Genomic DNA, 15,159 nt, shown 5'->3' with positions numbered 1-15,159 from the left:
GAGGAGACACCCTGCTTCTCTCTCATATGGTGGGAGGAAAAAGCTACAGTTCCCCAGTGCATTTCCCCAAAGAAATACTCTGGAGCCTCAGGTGGGTGTTGGACTAAAAATCTTAAAACTCTTTTAAAATGCCCCTTTTGTACAACACATGGAGTTTAGCACCTCATCTCAAAATGTAGCTATAACTATGGTTTTGTTTTCAGTCTCAGGTCTCAGCTGAAGCTGAGACAAAAGTCCTGTTTTTCAAATCAACAGAATTCAATACATAAACCTTGTTTGGATCCTGATTGGAGTACGTAAATCTGAACAAGGCATTTTTTAGACCATTGGAGAACTTTGAATGTAGGCTGACTACTAAACATTACAGAATCATCATTAACTTTGTCACTGTGATAATGGCATCGTGGGTATTTAAAGGCGTTAACTGTTAGAGGCATGTACTGAAATACATAAGGGTACTATGATATAATATTTGGGGCTTGATTTAAAATCCTCAGGGGTTGGCGGATAGGACAGTTTAGACAGAATAAACTTGGAAATGGTATAGTTTTGAAGCTGGGTCTTGGGTAGATGGGGATTCATTATACTATTCTCTAATTTTGTGTATGTTTGAAATGCTTATGTGAAGTTTAAAAATAAAACTAAAAATTGAAGAGAATTTAATTTTACTTTACAAAATGCCTGACTAGTAATTCTCAAAATTGTCAAGGTTATCAGAAACAGAAAGCCTGAGAAGCATCAACCAGAAGCCTAAGGAGACCTGATGACTAGATGCAATGTTAGTATCCTTGATGGGATCATGGGACAGAAAAAGAACTTGAAGTTATTTCATTCAGAACTGAGGACATCTGGATAAAGTGTAAACTTTAGTTAATAATTAGATATCGATATTGGTTCATTAATTGCAACAAATATACATTTATCATTAACAACGGTACAAAATACTATTTATTAATATTAAGATTAACAATAGGGTAACTGGATGTGGGGCATATGTGAACTCTGTACTACATTCACAATAATTTTGTTTAATCAATAACTTCTAAAATTAAAATTTTAATTTCTGAAAGTTTATTTTAGTATCCTATTATATGCTTTCATAATAACATTTCAAAATAAATTTCTCAATGTGGTGCATGAGCAGGTTCACTATTTCAGTATACAGGCATACAATTTTTTTATTTTTCAATTTATGTTTTATTTCAATAGGTTTTGGGGGAACATGTAATGTTTGGTTACATGAATAAGTTCTTCAGTGGTGATTTCTGAGATTTTGGTGCACCCATCACCCAAGCAGTATACACTGTACCCGATATGTAGTCTTTTATCCCTCCCACCCTTTCCCCCAAGTCTCCAAAGTCCATTGTATCATTTTTATGCCTTTGCATCCTCATAGCTTAGCTTCCACTTACGAGTGAGAACATACGATGTTTAGTTTTCTATTCCTGGGTTACTTCACTTAGAACGATAGTTTCCAGTTCCATCCAGGTTGCTGTGAATGCCATTATTTCATTTCTTTTTATGGTTGAGTAGTATTCCATGGTGTGTGTGTGTGTGTGTGTGTGTGTATGCGTGTGTATATATATATTCCATGGTATATGTGTATGTATTTATACATATATATACACCATGGTGTATACATATATACACACATATATATATATATATATATATGCACATTTTCTTTATCTACTCGATTGATGGGCATTTGGGCTGATTCCTTATTTTTGCAATTGTGAATTGTGGGCATATAATTTAAATTTCTAGATAACTCTGAAGTCATGTTCAGGCAAAGACAGGACCAAACACTTTACTTTCAAAGCACTAAAGCATATCTTAACTGACATAAAGAAGAACAAGGAGATAATCAAATATACTAAAACCTTTATTAATGAAGAGAATGTGTTACAGAAATACTTCATTTCCAGAGGAAGAAATAATACAAAATGCATAAGAATATATCTAGAAGTAAGGAAAAGTAAAGGAAAATATCATTATAATTAGCACTGAGTCCTTTAGAAAACAGGAAATATGCATCTGAAGGTACTGAGTGAGAAAAAGGTAAAGTTATGATTACATAAGGAGGCAACTAATCACAGATGCCACTGCTTGGACACATCAAGGAGGCAACAAATGACAAAGTCAGATTTTGAACAGAGTGTGCCCAGACGCCAAGCTGTAGTACCAAGATAAGGAAGGGCAGAAAGGGCCAGGTACCACTCAGACAAAAAGTAGGCACCACAGACCCCTCCCTTCCTAATACCCCCAAGGCGTGGACTTAAGCAGGTAACAGGTTTGCTTTTCCTATGGAAGCAAGGAGCCTATCAGAGAAGAGATTTGTCCTGATTTCTTCTTAGTTCACACACACTTACTCCTGAAAAGGCTTGACTCAGATTTACCCTCAGGTCTGGGATAGTGTGACAACAACGGCCTTTGTGTCTTTGAAATAACTTATCTACTTCATGATGTCCTTGGTGAAACAGTGGATTGGTACACACATCCATTGCAGTCTCTTTCTAGCTGGACTTCCTGTTTCCGTAGGGCTGGAAAGTTTAAAGCTACAACCCCTAGACAGTCTTGCAATTAAGATTCCTTATGTGATAGAGTTTCCACCAGCAGAACTACCACTGTAGATATGGAGGGTGGGGAGGGAGGGGATGAGTGAGGCAGAGGCCATCTGCTGCTGGTTCTGTGATAAGCATAGTCGCGGGGGAGTTTAGTTATTCTGTGGCATTGTTAACTGACTGTTCACTGGCTTGTGGGGCACTAAGAGGCAGGGCATGGGACATTTGTTTTACTAATTAATATCATACCAAGTTTGGTGGGTCCCGGAGTAGCAGCTTTTTGGATGTGGCAGTTTCCGGACCGTGGCAGCTTCTGATGGTGGCAGGGGATGCATTGTTTGGAATCCAGCAGCCATAGCAACAACTTCCCAATTAAGCAAATGGTTTCTTACTGCAGAATCAGTAGATCCCTCGATGGCCCAGTTCTGCAGTAAAAGTCCATCCTAAAACTTCAGCCTCAAAGTGGATCTCAACTCTGATCTCAACATTTGAATTTCCAGGGGAGCTTATTCCTAAAGGTTTTGATTCACTATGTCAGTAATGGATTCCCGAATGGATATTCTAGAAAAGCAACCCAGATGCCTGTGATACGAAGCTCAGATTGAGAGTAAGTGACCAAGAGCTTCTTTCATTAGCCCTCCCAACAACTTCATAAGCCATTTAATGCCCAGTGTTAAATAATTTCTGTTTAAACTGTCTGGAATGGATTATTGTTTCAGTAACTGAACTATGACCAATGCAATGTCTGGGGCAAAATCTTCACAATAGGAATATAACAAAGGTTAGGCAGAACGAAAGTTCAAATATGCCACCCCTTTCTGTCAATAGAGGAGCATTAAAATTCCCAGTACTTACAAAGAGAAGAAATAAAGATTGTAACAACAACAACAAAAAAAAAACAAGCTAAGAATAGCAATGAAACCAAGCCTAGAGCTGTTGAAAAATACATTGCTGTTGAAAGATTATAGAATAAATAAAGGCTTAGGTAGTCTATATTCTGCAAGCTAGTCACATCATGCTTATTTATTTTTACTATCTACTTGGTTTGCAGCTATATCATTTTATTTTGAAAAAAAAAAAAAAGTGAAAGACTAACTTTAAAAAGAACACTTTAAGCGCTTTAGTTAACAAACCATAATTTCTGATCTGTTGCTGCCACCTACCAACCACCCAAGGCAAGGCAGTTCCCGTGGGTAGGGTTACTCTTTCAGTCTTCAGGAAGCTAGTGCCACCTAAATGTCTCTCATTTCAGTGACACACTTCGAAAATACTTTTAGGTGCATGCTAAACCCCTAAATGACAGGCAGTTTAGTTGCTGTTAGGACCCTTCACTCAACAGATGACTTAAATATGAAAGTATCTTGACCATGAATTACAATTAGATATGGATGTTACAAGAAAAGCAAAACTTGGCTGGGCAAGGTGACTCACGCCTGAAATCCTAACACTTTGGGAGGCCGAGGCGGGTGGATCACGAGGTCAAGAGTTTGAGACCAGCCTGGCCAACATAGTGAAACCCCGTCTCTACTAAAATATACAAAAATTAGCCAGGTGTGGTGGCGGGTGCCTGTAATCCCAGCTACTCGGGAGGCTGAGGCAGGAGAATCACTTGAACCCAGGAGGCAGAGGTTGCAGTGAGCCGAGATCATGCCATTGTAGCCTCCAGTCTGGGAAACAAGAGCAAGACTCCGTCTCAAAAATTTGTCTGGTAAATGTTGGTTGAAATCCTATAATACGAGTCTTTATGTTCCCAGCATATGCATCTACTACATCCTTTAAAATTAGCTTTTCTTAAAGACTGTGTGTCTCAGAGATCTCTTGTTAAGTAAATAAGACGGTTTTTACCTGGACATAGGAAGCTTTTTGCAGTATAAAAATGTTTCACCTAGAATTATTTACTTTTCATCCTTATTTATAAAATCTGGTATTTGTCTGGGAACGGTGGTTCACACCTGTAATCTCAGTGCTTTGGGAGACTAAGGTGGGAGGATCATTTGAAGTCAACCTGGGCAACCCATCTCTGCAAATAAAATAATAATTTTAAAATTTTAAAAATAAAACCTTATCTTTAAAAGGTTGATAATAATGATGAATGCAGTACAGTGTCAATAATTCAGCACTTAAAAACATTTTGCTGATTAACTATATGTGATTTCCTTTTGAGTCCATGAATAGTACATTAAATTATACTTGCAGTGGCATTTTATGATTATTGTAACACTTTTATATACCAACTCCAATTTGATATTTACAGGTACAGAACCGAGTAAGACAGGCACTATACTTTAAAGACAGAGAAATAGTCTTACAACTTTTAAGGGATTGAATCCCATCTAGAATCCAGCCTTTTGTGGTAAAATTCAGTGTTCTTTCCACTCTGTCACACTGCCTTCAACAGTCTTTCATTCACTCATCCAACAGATGTTTATCAAACACCTAATGTTTGCCATGTGTAGGTGCTGGGGAGACGGTGATGTTTAATTTAGTAATGGGGGCTAGGCACAATGACTTAGGCCTGTAATCCCAGCACTTTGGGGGCCTGAGGCAGGAGGATTGCTTGAGCCCAGGAGTTACAGACCAGTCTGGGCAACATGGCAAACGCTTCTCTACAAAAAATACAAAAATTAGCCAGATATGGTGGTTTGGCTGTAGTCCCAGCTACTTGGGAGGCTGCACCTGTAGTCCCAGCTACTCGGGAGGCTGAGGTGGGAGAATTGCTTGAGCCAGGGAGGTAAGCCATGATCATGCCACTGTACTCCAACCTGGGCAGTAGAACGAGACCCTGTCTCAAAAATGAATGAATAAATAAATTTTTAAAATTCAGAGATGGGAGTAGATTAGGGTTTAGAGAGGTTGTCTGGGAAGGTCTCTGGGGAAGTGATCGCTGAAGAATGGAAAAGAAGAAACCAAGAAGCAAGGTGGGAGAGCTTAATCCACGCAGAGGAAGTAGCATGTAGAAAGTTCGAGTTTCCCAAGTAGCAGAAACTGAAAGAAGCCCAGTGTGGCTGCTGCATCATAAAATATGAGACGGTGGCATTAAATGTGGCTTTCAGTCAAGGCAAGGAGAAAGGTCATGCCAGGCTGTGGAAGCCACGGTGGAGTCTGGTTCCTGTTCCGAGTACAGTGGGAAGCCGGGGAAGAGTGCTCAGCCTCTATGTCCCATGCTGCAAATCAGAAGTTTTCCTGGGAGGAAATTTCCTGAACTGTTTTCAACAAAATAGTATTCAAAAAACATCTGAATATTTCCCCAAAAATGTCTTCCAGAGACCACTAGGTAGTTTGCTAACAATTGTGTAGGCTTGGAAGGGAATACTTGAATTATACCCTATGCCTCAGCTTGTAACACAATGTTACATTGTGGACACAGTTATTCTCTAAGACCTGACTAGACCCCACTTTTTTGTGCAATCCCCTATCAGCCCTTTTTGTCTAGTTGCACGTTATGTTCACTTGGGGAGCGTTCTTCCCTTCTCCAGAAATTTTAATATAATTAATATGGTGTTAGGCCAGCCACCAGCAGTTGTTAAAAAGCTTCTCAGGTAGTTCCACTGTTTAGCCAGGGTTGAGAATTGCTGATCTAAGGGATTGTAATAAATGACTTTTATGTAATACTTTCTCATTTTCGAAGTGATTTCTATCAAGTGTAGCATACTCAGACTAAAATAAGACTAAAACAGCAGCCTGTAAGGTGACTGTTCATTTGGTTTATCACTCAGGCTCCAGAGTCCTGCATCGAGCAGTTTGGTAAAATCTAACTACATCAAAAATGTCAACGTAACAAAACCTGGAAAAGTTCTTTATAAAAGTGACAAAAGGACTTGAGCTACATGACTAAGCTTGCCCTTTTATGGTATATCCATTTTACTACACACCAATTTTAAAATAAATATATAATACACTATAATACCAAAGGTACATAGTGGGAGGCTCTGATAATTTCCACTTCTTCCTCATGAAGGAACTTAAGAACACGTAGTCATTATAATCAAAGGAATATTTTCTTTTCTCATCCTATCTTGATTCTGTTCTCCAAGACTACTGACCATCATCCATGCGTCAATGTACTCTTGTACCACACCAGACAGCATCAGTATATATCTTGCATCGGAATCCTAATTCTACATGCCAGATGTTCTTAATCTGTACATTTGGAACAACCCGAAGTTCATTTTAAGTATCAAGTCTCTGTCACCAATAGAGGCGGTACCCACAGTTACACTCAGGAAAACACTGGCTGCCTGCTTTCTTGTTCAATCTGTGGTTGGGTTTGATCTGTTTAGCTGAGCCTTGTAGCACTCTCTCTAACCTGCAGGCTCTGACTGGCATCTGTATTCTCTGTAGCTGCAGGCATTTCCTCCGCCTGCCGCATGGGTGGGGCATGGGTGGGGAAGGGATTTATTCTGCTCTGTTTGGCAGCAGAGCACCATCAAGCTACATACGAATCACTCATGGTACTCCCTGTGGGATACCATTAAAGATCCTCTGATATTTAATGCTCAGAGCACTATTCTCTAACATTTCTTATTCACTTTCTTGAGCTCTATATTTTGAAATAAATAAATCATATTTCATAGTCATAAACATGTTAGAAGAATAGGAAGAAAATCAATGGCCCATTTTACAGATGAGAAAACCGGGCCACAGAAGTTAAATCAGAGTAATAACTAAGCCATAAAACTATTTAGTGTTTAGAATTAGGATGAATAAAAGCATAATACCCACTGCATGGATCTATGTGTAATTTAAAATAGTAATCTTGAGTAAAAATATAAATAACAAAATTAAGAAACAAATGACAAACTGAAAAAAAACATTTCCAGCATGCAAAACTGAAAGGAATAAAGATCAAGGTTAAGATGTTAGGAACATCTTAAAAGCACTGTGCTGATAGCAAAATGGACAGATAACTCATAAAAGCCCAAATACAAATGGTCAACAAATATCTGAAATAAAGTTTATGAATGAATATGAAATAGAACAATGATGTGGTGGACATGTGTTGCTTTTATCTATGCATTATTCCTTCTCCCCAACTTTTGATAGAAAACTTATTTCTCCCACATTCCAACCATGTGGTTGTGGGATAGCTGACGATACTTGTAACATACATTTTTTCTTTTGCTGGCACAGTATCCGCTCTTTTTTTGTCTTTTACAAACTCTCTTTCTCCCCTATTAGTCCTTGTGATTTTAGGGGAGCTAATGCCTTCCCTTACCCTTGTGCAGGGGTGGCATATACCCCAATCCTAACTCATCAGATTTTTTCATCCCTCTGCTACAATGAGTGGTAGGGATGGACACAATTTGGAAGCCAGGCCAACCAAAGTCTTCCTTCCTCAGAACCTTTGTTGGACCCATTAGAAATGAGGTATTCCCTTTGAGACCCATGAGACTGCTGAATCATTTCACCCTGGAGCTATCAGGAATCATTTTGCCAATAGGCAGAGAGAAAGTCTGCCTCAGAATGAAGCCAACAAAGAGGAGAGCAGGGCAAAAGATAAAAAGCAAGTCCTGATGATATTGTTTGAGCCCCTGTTCCTGAAAGAAGAACTCTCAACTAAACTTCAGTTGCATGAGCCAATATATTCACTTTTCTTTTTTTTTTCTTTTTTCTTTTTCTTTTTTCTTTTTGGCTTAAGCCAGCTTAAATTGGGTTTCTATCATGTCACTTAAATGAGCTCTGATTAATGTAGGATTGAATCAGAGACAGCAACGATGTCTCATTCCTCTAGACCTCCTTAGCTAAGATGATGTAAGCCTAGACCTGCTTGCAACCATGTCTCCCTCCTTAGAAAGAAGTGTCTGCAATAGAAGAGGAATGAGGGACAGCGCTTTCTGTGAAATCATTTGAGTTCTTGAGTCAATCAACCTTGAGGCCAGCACCCAGATGCATGAGGCAATAAATCTCATTATTTGCTTAAGCTGGTCTCTAACAAGTCTCTCTCACTGTAACAATGTCATCAGCTCACTGTATAGAGTTCCAACACAATTATATCTTATTTGTATTTGTCCTGACATAAATGAGATATCAATTTTCCTAACATTAAAAATAGTAATACGCAGTATTATTTATGATATGCTAAAACAGACTGTCACACACAGCTAGCATTTGGATACAAACATTTTGTAAAACAATTTGACTATAGACTTCAAAAGCCTTAAAAATTACATACATTTGAGGGAGAGATGAACAGGTGCGGCGCAGGGGATTTTTTGGGCAGAAGAACTATTCTGTATGATACTATAATGGTGAATACATGACATTACACATAGTCAAAACCCATAGAGCCGTAATCCAAAGAGTGAACCCTAATGTAAACTGTGGACTTCAGTTAATAATGTGTCAATACTCATTAACCTATTGTAACTACAAATGTGTCACACTAATCCAAAATGTTAATAATAAGTTAAAATATGGTGGAGGGGGACGTATATGAGAGCTCTCTGTACTTTCTGCTTCGTTTTTCTGTTAAGCTAAAACTGCTGTAAGGCATAAAACACACTAATTTAAAAAGGAGAAAAAGAGAAGAAAGAAACAAAGAAGGAAGGAAAGATAGATTACACACGCTTTACCTGGCAGTTCTTTTTTTCTTTTCTTTTTTTCTTTTCTTTTTTTCTTTTTTTTTTTTTGAGACAGAGTCTCCCTCTATCGTCCAAGCTGGAGTGCAATGGCACAGTCTCGGCTCACTGCAAACTCAGCCTCCCGGATTCAAGCGATACTGCTACCTCAGCCTCCTGAGCAGCTGGGATTACAGGCACATGCCAACATGCCCGGCTAATTTTTTTGGTATTTTTTAGTAGAGACGGGGTTTCACCATGTTGGTCAGGCTGGTCTCAAACTCCTGACCTCGTGATCTGCCCGCTTTGGCCTCCCAAAGTACTGGGATTACAGGCATGAGCCACCGCGCCTGGTCCCTGGCAGTTCTTAAGTTATAAATAACTCCCCAAGGGAAGAAAATAGGCAAGAATTAAAAGATATAAATAAAATAACTGTCATTACAAAGTAGTTTATTACAGTAAAAAAAAAAAAAAAATTGGAAGTACTCAAATATCCATTAACTTAAATAAAATTAAATAAATGCTGATTCATGTGCAATCTCGGAGGATGGTAATGTTGATCAAGGGTTCTTCCCTATAGGCCAGGACTGAGCTTCAGGGATTCAAATGCAGCTCTCTCACAGGGTTATTGATGGATTCTTTGGAGACTCCATGGGGTCCTCTGACCACATAGCTCCTTGTTGTGGTAAGCATTATGGGGGCAACTAGTGGTACTTCCCTCAGCTGCTAGCTGCTGGCATTCCCTTGCCCTGGCAGGCCACCCTCTTTGGTGGATTATTTCCTAGAAGGCTTAGCCCAAGTACCCTGAATTCCTTAAAAACCTTCAAGAGTCTCCTAGGACCTACAAAGTCCAAATTTTTTGGCATGATATTCAAGACATTTTATTAAGTGCTTGAGTTGACTGTTCCAGCCTCATCTCCCATTCATAGGAGACTATCCTTAATTTTTTGAAAATACCAGGTACTTCCCTCTATCATTATTCGAAAAATAGAAAATGGTTCCCTGTAAAGGGGCTGAGTCATGAATGGTCAATTCAAACTACAGTCTTAAATACTATTCCTCACATGGACCAAATAGGAAATGAGTTAAAATGTGGCATAATTTTGTACAGTTGGTGGAGTATTAAAAAAGGAGGATCTAGGGTGGGTGTGGTGACTCATCCCTATAATCCCAGAACTTTGGGAAACCGAGGCAGGAGGATCTCTCAAGCACAGGAGTTCAAGACCAGCCTGGACAACATAGGGAAACCCTATCTCTAAAAAAAAAAAAAAAAAAAAAAAAAATTAGCTAGGTGTGGTGGGGCATGGTTGTGGTCCCAGCTACCTGGAAGGTTGAGGTTAGAGGATCACTTGGGCTGCAGAATTTGAGGCTTCAGTGCACCATGATCATGCCACTGCACTTTGGCCTAGGCAACAGAGCAAGACCTTGTCTCAAAAAAAAGAAAAAAAAGGAAGTATATATTTTAACGTAAAACTAGAAACATTCTATGACTGGCATAGGAGTTGTAACATTGACCCTATAAAGTGGAAAGCAAAAAGTAGTTTTTGTCTATACAGTGAACCAAATCTGTAAAGTCATAACACATGAATGTTCATTTATTATTTTTTACAATTTTGGAATAAATTCACAGACAAACTACAGAAGACTAAATTGTGATTACAGAAAAGAGTATGTGATACACCTGGAAGACTTAAAAGTAAAGTTGCAGCTGACAAGTAAAAGAGAAGAACAGGGAAATGCAAATTAAAACCACAAGGAGCTACCACCTCACACCTGTTAGAATGGCTATGATGAAAAAGATAAACGATAGTGTTGGCGAGGATATGGAGAAAAGAGAACACTGTGCATTGTTGGTGGGAGTGTACGTTAGTATAACCATTATGGAAAACTGTATGTAGGTTTCTCAAACAATTAAAAATAGAACTGCCATATGATCCAGCAATTCCTGGATATGTATCCTAAGGATATAATATCAATATGTTAAAGAGATATCTGCATTCCCATGTTCATTGCAACATTTTCACAATAGTCAAGATACGGAGCTAAAAGTAAAAAAATAAAAGATATGGACCTGAGTGTCCATCGTGGATGAATGGATAAAAAAATTTTGCTTTACCTACATAATGGGATACTGTTAATCTTAACAAAGAAGGAAATCCCGTGATTCGTGACAACATGGATGAATCTGAAGACATCGTGTTATGCAAAATAAGCCAGGCACAGGAAGACAAATATCACATGATCTCACCCATATGTGGAATCTAAAAACACTGATCTCATAAAAGCAGAGAATAGAGTGGTGGGGACCAGGGGCTGGGGGTGGGAGTGGAGACTTGGAATATGTTGGTCAGAGGACAAGAAATTTTAGTTAGACAGAAAAAATGAGGTCAAAAGATCTACGGTATAGCATGCTGACTACAGATAATAACAACGTGGTGTATACTTGGAAAATTGCTAAGAGAGTAGATTCTAAGTGTTCTCACCACACAAAAGTAAGTATTTGAGGTAATGCATATGTCAATTAGCTTGATTTAGTCATTCTGCAACATATACATATTTCAAAACATATTGTACACCATAAATGTATACAAGTTTTATTTGCCAATTAAAAATTAAATGAGAAACAGTTAAAAAAAAAAAAAAAAAAAAAGGAACAACAGGTGAAGGGAACCATCCAAGCACAAACATCCTCAACTCTCGGTTGATGGAACACTAAATAGAGGTTCTAAGATGTTGTCTGCAATCAGCTGGGCACAGTGGCTCATACCTGTAATCCCAGTGCTTTTGGAGGCTGAGATGGGAGGATTTGTTAAGCCCAGAAGTTTGAGACCAAGCCTGGGCAACATAGCAAGACCTCAGCTCTACAAAAATTTAAAAAATTAACCTGGTGCATTGGTGCATGCCTGTAGTTCCAGCTACTCAGAAGGCTGAGGCAGAAGGATCACTCGAGCCTGGGAGGTTGAGGCTGCAGTGAGCTATAATCACATCACTGCACTCCAGCCTGGTGACAGAGTGAGACCCTGTCTTTAAAAAAAAAAAAAAAAAAAGAGGACATTTTCTGAAATCAGAGAGGACCAGCACAGTATGAAATCAGAGAGGACCAGTGCAGTAGCAGAGGTTTGTGACCAAATTATGGTGGGAGAAGGGAGGCTGGGCAAGCAAGCTAAATTTGCATTCATCTTGGTATCTAAATCAAGTAACAACACATTTGGAGATTTCAAGCTAATCACAAAAAGAACTAAAAGCAGAAACTGTTCAAAGAAGTTGCCTCAGGAGAACAAGTTAAAGGACACTATAGAAAGCAATCAGTCAAATCCAGAATGTAGGACATTCCATGGGACAACTGCCCTCATTTCTCTAATGAATCAATGGCAGGGAGAGGAAATGAGTTATAGAAAAAAAGGACATTCAGGAGACAATGAAACAATCAAATTCAACGTGGGCCCTTCATTGGGGGATCCTTTATTAGAACTTTGAGACAATCAGAAAAATTTAATTATGAACTGGATATAAGATGGTGTTAAGAAATTGTGGCCAGGTGCGGTGGCTCATGCCTATAATCCCAGCACTTTGGGAGGCTAAGGCAGGTAGATCACCTAAGGTCCTGAGTTCAAGACCAGCCTGGCCAATATGGCAAAAACCCCAATTCTACCAAAAATAATTTTTTAAAAAAATTAGCCAGGTATGGTTGTGCACGCCTATAATACCAGCTACTCAGGAGGCTGAGGCAGGAGAATCGCTCGAACCTGGGAAGTGGAGGTTGCAGTGAGCTGAGATCGCACCACTGCACTCCAGCCTGGGTGACAGGGGGAGACTCCACCTCAAAAAAAAAAAAAAAAGGAGGGAAGGAAGGGAGGGAGGAAGGGAGCAAGTGAAAGAAAGGAGGGAGGGAGGGGGAGGAAGGAAGCAGAAAGAAAGAAAGAAAGAAAGGAAAGAAAAGAGAGAGAGAAGGAAGGAAGGAAGGAAGGAGAAAGAGAGAGAAAGAGAAAGAAGAAAAGAAAAGAAATGGTTAATTCATTAGGTATAATAATAGCATGGTGGTTAGAGTTAAAAATATCTTTTGCAGTTACGGATATACTGAAGTATTTCTAGCTAAAATAACATGACGTCTCACATTTGCTTTAAAATACTCCAACACCACCCCTTCCTCCCCCAAAATAAAGAGGGACAGAGAAACAATGCTGGCCAAATGTTGCTAATTGTGGAAGCTGGATGATGGATTCCTAGGGTTCACAATACCTTTTCCTCCTTTCATGTGTGCTTGAAAATTTCCAAAATATTATAACAGTGTGAGAATGAAAATTAGAGTTTAAAAATGCAAAATAATACACTGTTGTTGTGTTGTTAGTGTTATTTTTTGCAACCAGGTGCCTCTGAGGAATGGGATAGGATTTGGGAAACAGTGGTGCTGGCAAGATTTTCATAGTTTTCATTTATTCAGTGAATATTTACTGAGTCCTGCAATGCATGAGACACTGTGTAGACACTTTAGGGGAATGAACAGAACAGATCAAAGTCCCTGTCCTCATGGAGCTCACATTCCCATCAGGTGAAAGAGACAACAAACCATAGATATAGTAAGCCAGTTATGAGTTAGAAGTGGGTAAGTGCTGTGAGGAAATAAGTGGGTTAAGAGGGACCAGGAGTGGAGCCAGAGCTGTAGTTTTAAATAGCAAGTGCATGGAAGAGCTCATTGAAAAAGATGACCTTGGAACAGAGACTTGAAGGAGGTGAAAGACATTATAAACCCCTTTGAATTATTGCTTTTTAATTATGTTCATGGATTACTTTGCTAAAAATAATTGAAAAAGATTCCTTTAAAAATAAAATAGTTTAGGCCAGATGTGGTGGCTCATGCCTGTAATGCTAACACTTTGAGAGGCTGAGGCAAGAGAATTGCTTGAGGTCAAGAGTTCTAGACCAACCTGGCCAACCATAGTAAGACCCCATTCCTATTTTTAAAAAAAAAACAGATTAAAAAATAACAATAAAAAAATAAAATATTTTGCCTGGCCATGGTGGCTCACACCTGTAATCCTAGCACTTTGGGAGACTGAGGTGGGTGGATCACTTGAGGCCAGAAGTTTGAGACCAGCCAGGCCAGTGTGATGAAATCCCATTTCCACAAAAAATACAAAAATTAGCTGGGCATGGTGGCACATGCCTGTAGTCGTAGCTACTTGGGAGGCTGAGGTGGGAGGATTGCTTGAGCCCAGGAGGCAGAGGCTGCAGTGAGCCAAGATGCTGCTACTGCCTTCCAGCCTGGGTGATAGAGCAAGACAATGTCTCGAGAAAACAAAAAACACACACACACAGTTGGGCTGGGCATGGTGGCTCATATCTGTAATCCCAGCCCTTTGGGAGGCCGAGGTGGGTAGATCACCTGAGGTCAGGAGTTCGAGACCAGCCTGGCCAACATGGTGAAATCTTGTCTCTACTAAAAATACAAAAAATTAGCTGGGCGTGGTGGCATACACCTCTAATCTAAGCTATTTGGGAGGCTGAGGCAGGAGAATCGTTTGAACCTGGGAGGCGAAGGTTGCAGTGAGCCGAGATCGTGCCACAGCACCCCAGCCTGGGCAACAGAGTAAGACTCTGTCTCAAAAAAAAAAAAAAAAAATTTTTTTTTCTCCCCACCATGTCTCCTTCTCTGCCTACCAAAATCTTCCTTTCTTTTTCAAGTCAACCATGAGTGATCCTGCCTTCATGAGGTCTTTTTCATCCACGGCCAGAATTAACCACTTTCTTTGTGGTTTTTGTACATTGCCAGTATCTCTAACATGTACTTCATTATCCTATGTAGGACAGCTCTTCATAGCTTTACTAAGCATTTTACTTTTCATTATTTTATTTACACTTCACAATGATATTGAGTGTTGTTTTTTTTTTTTTTTTGTGATGTAGTCTTGCTCTGTCGCCCAGGCTGGAGTGCAGTGGTGCCATCTTGGCTCACTGCAAGCTCCGCCTCCCGGGTTCCCGCCATTCTCCTGCCTCAGCTTCCCGAGTAGCTGGGACTACAGATGCCCACCAACACGCCC

Source organism: Mandrillus leucophaeus, unplaced genomic scaffold, assembly GCF_000951045.1.
Source record: "Mandrillus leucophaeus isolate KB7577 unplaced genomic scaffold, Mleu.le_1.0 Scaffold786, whole genome shotgun sequence".
Classification (NCBI taxonomy): Eukaryota; Metazoa; Chordata; class Mammalia; order Primates; family Cercopithecidae; genus Mandrillus; species Mandrillus leucophaeus.
Note: the sequence above shows the minus strand (reverse complement) of the source record.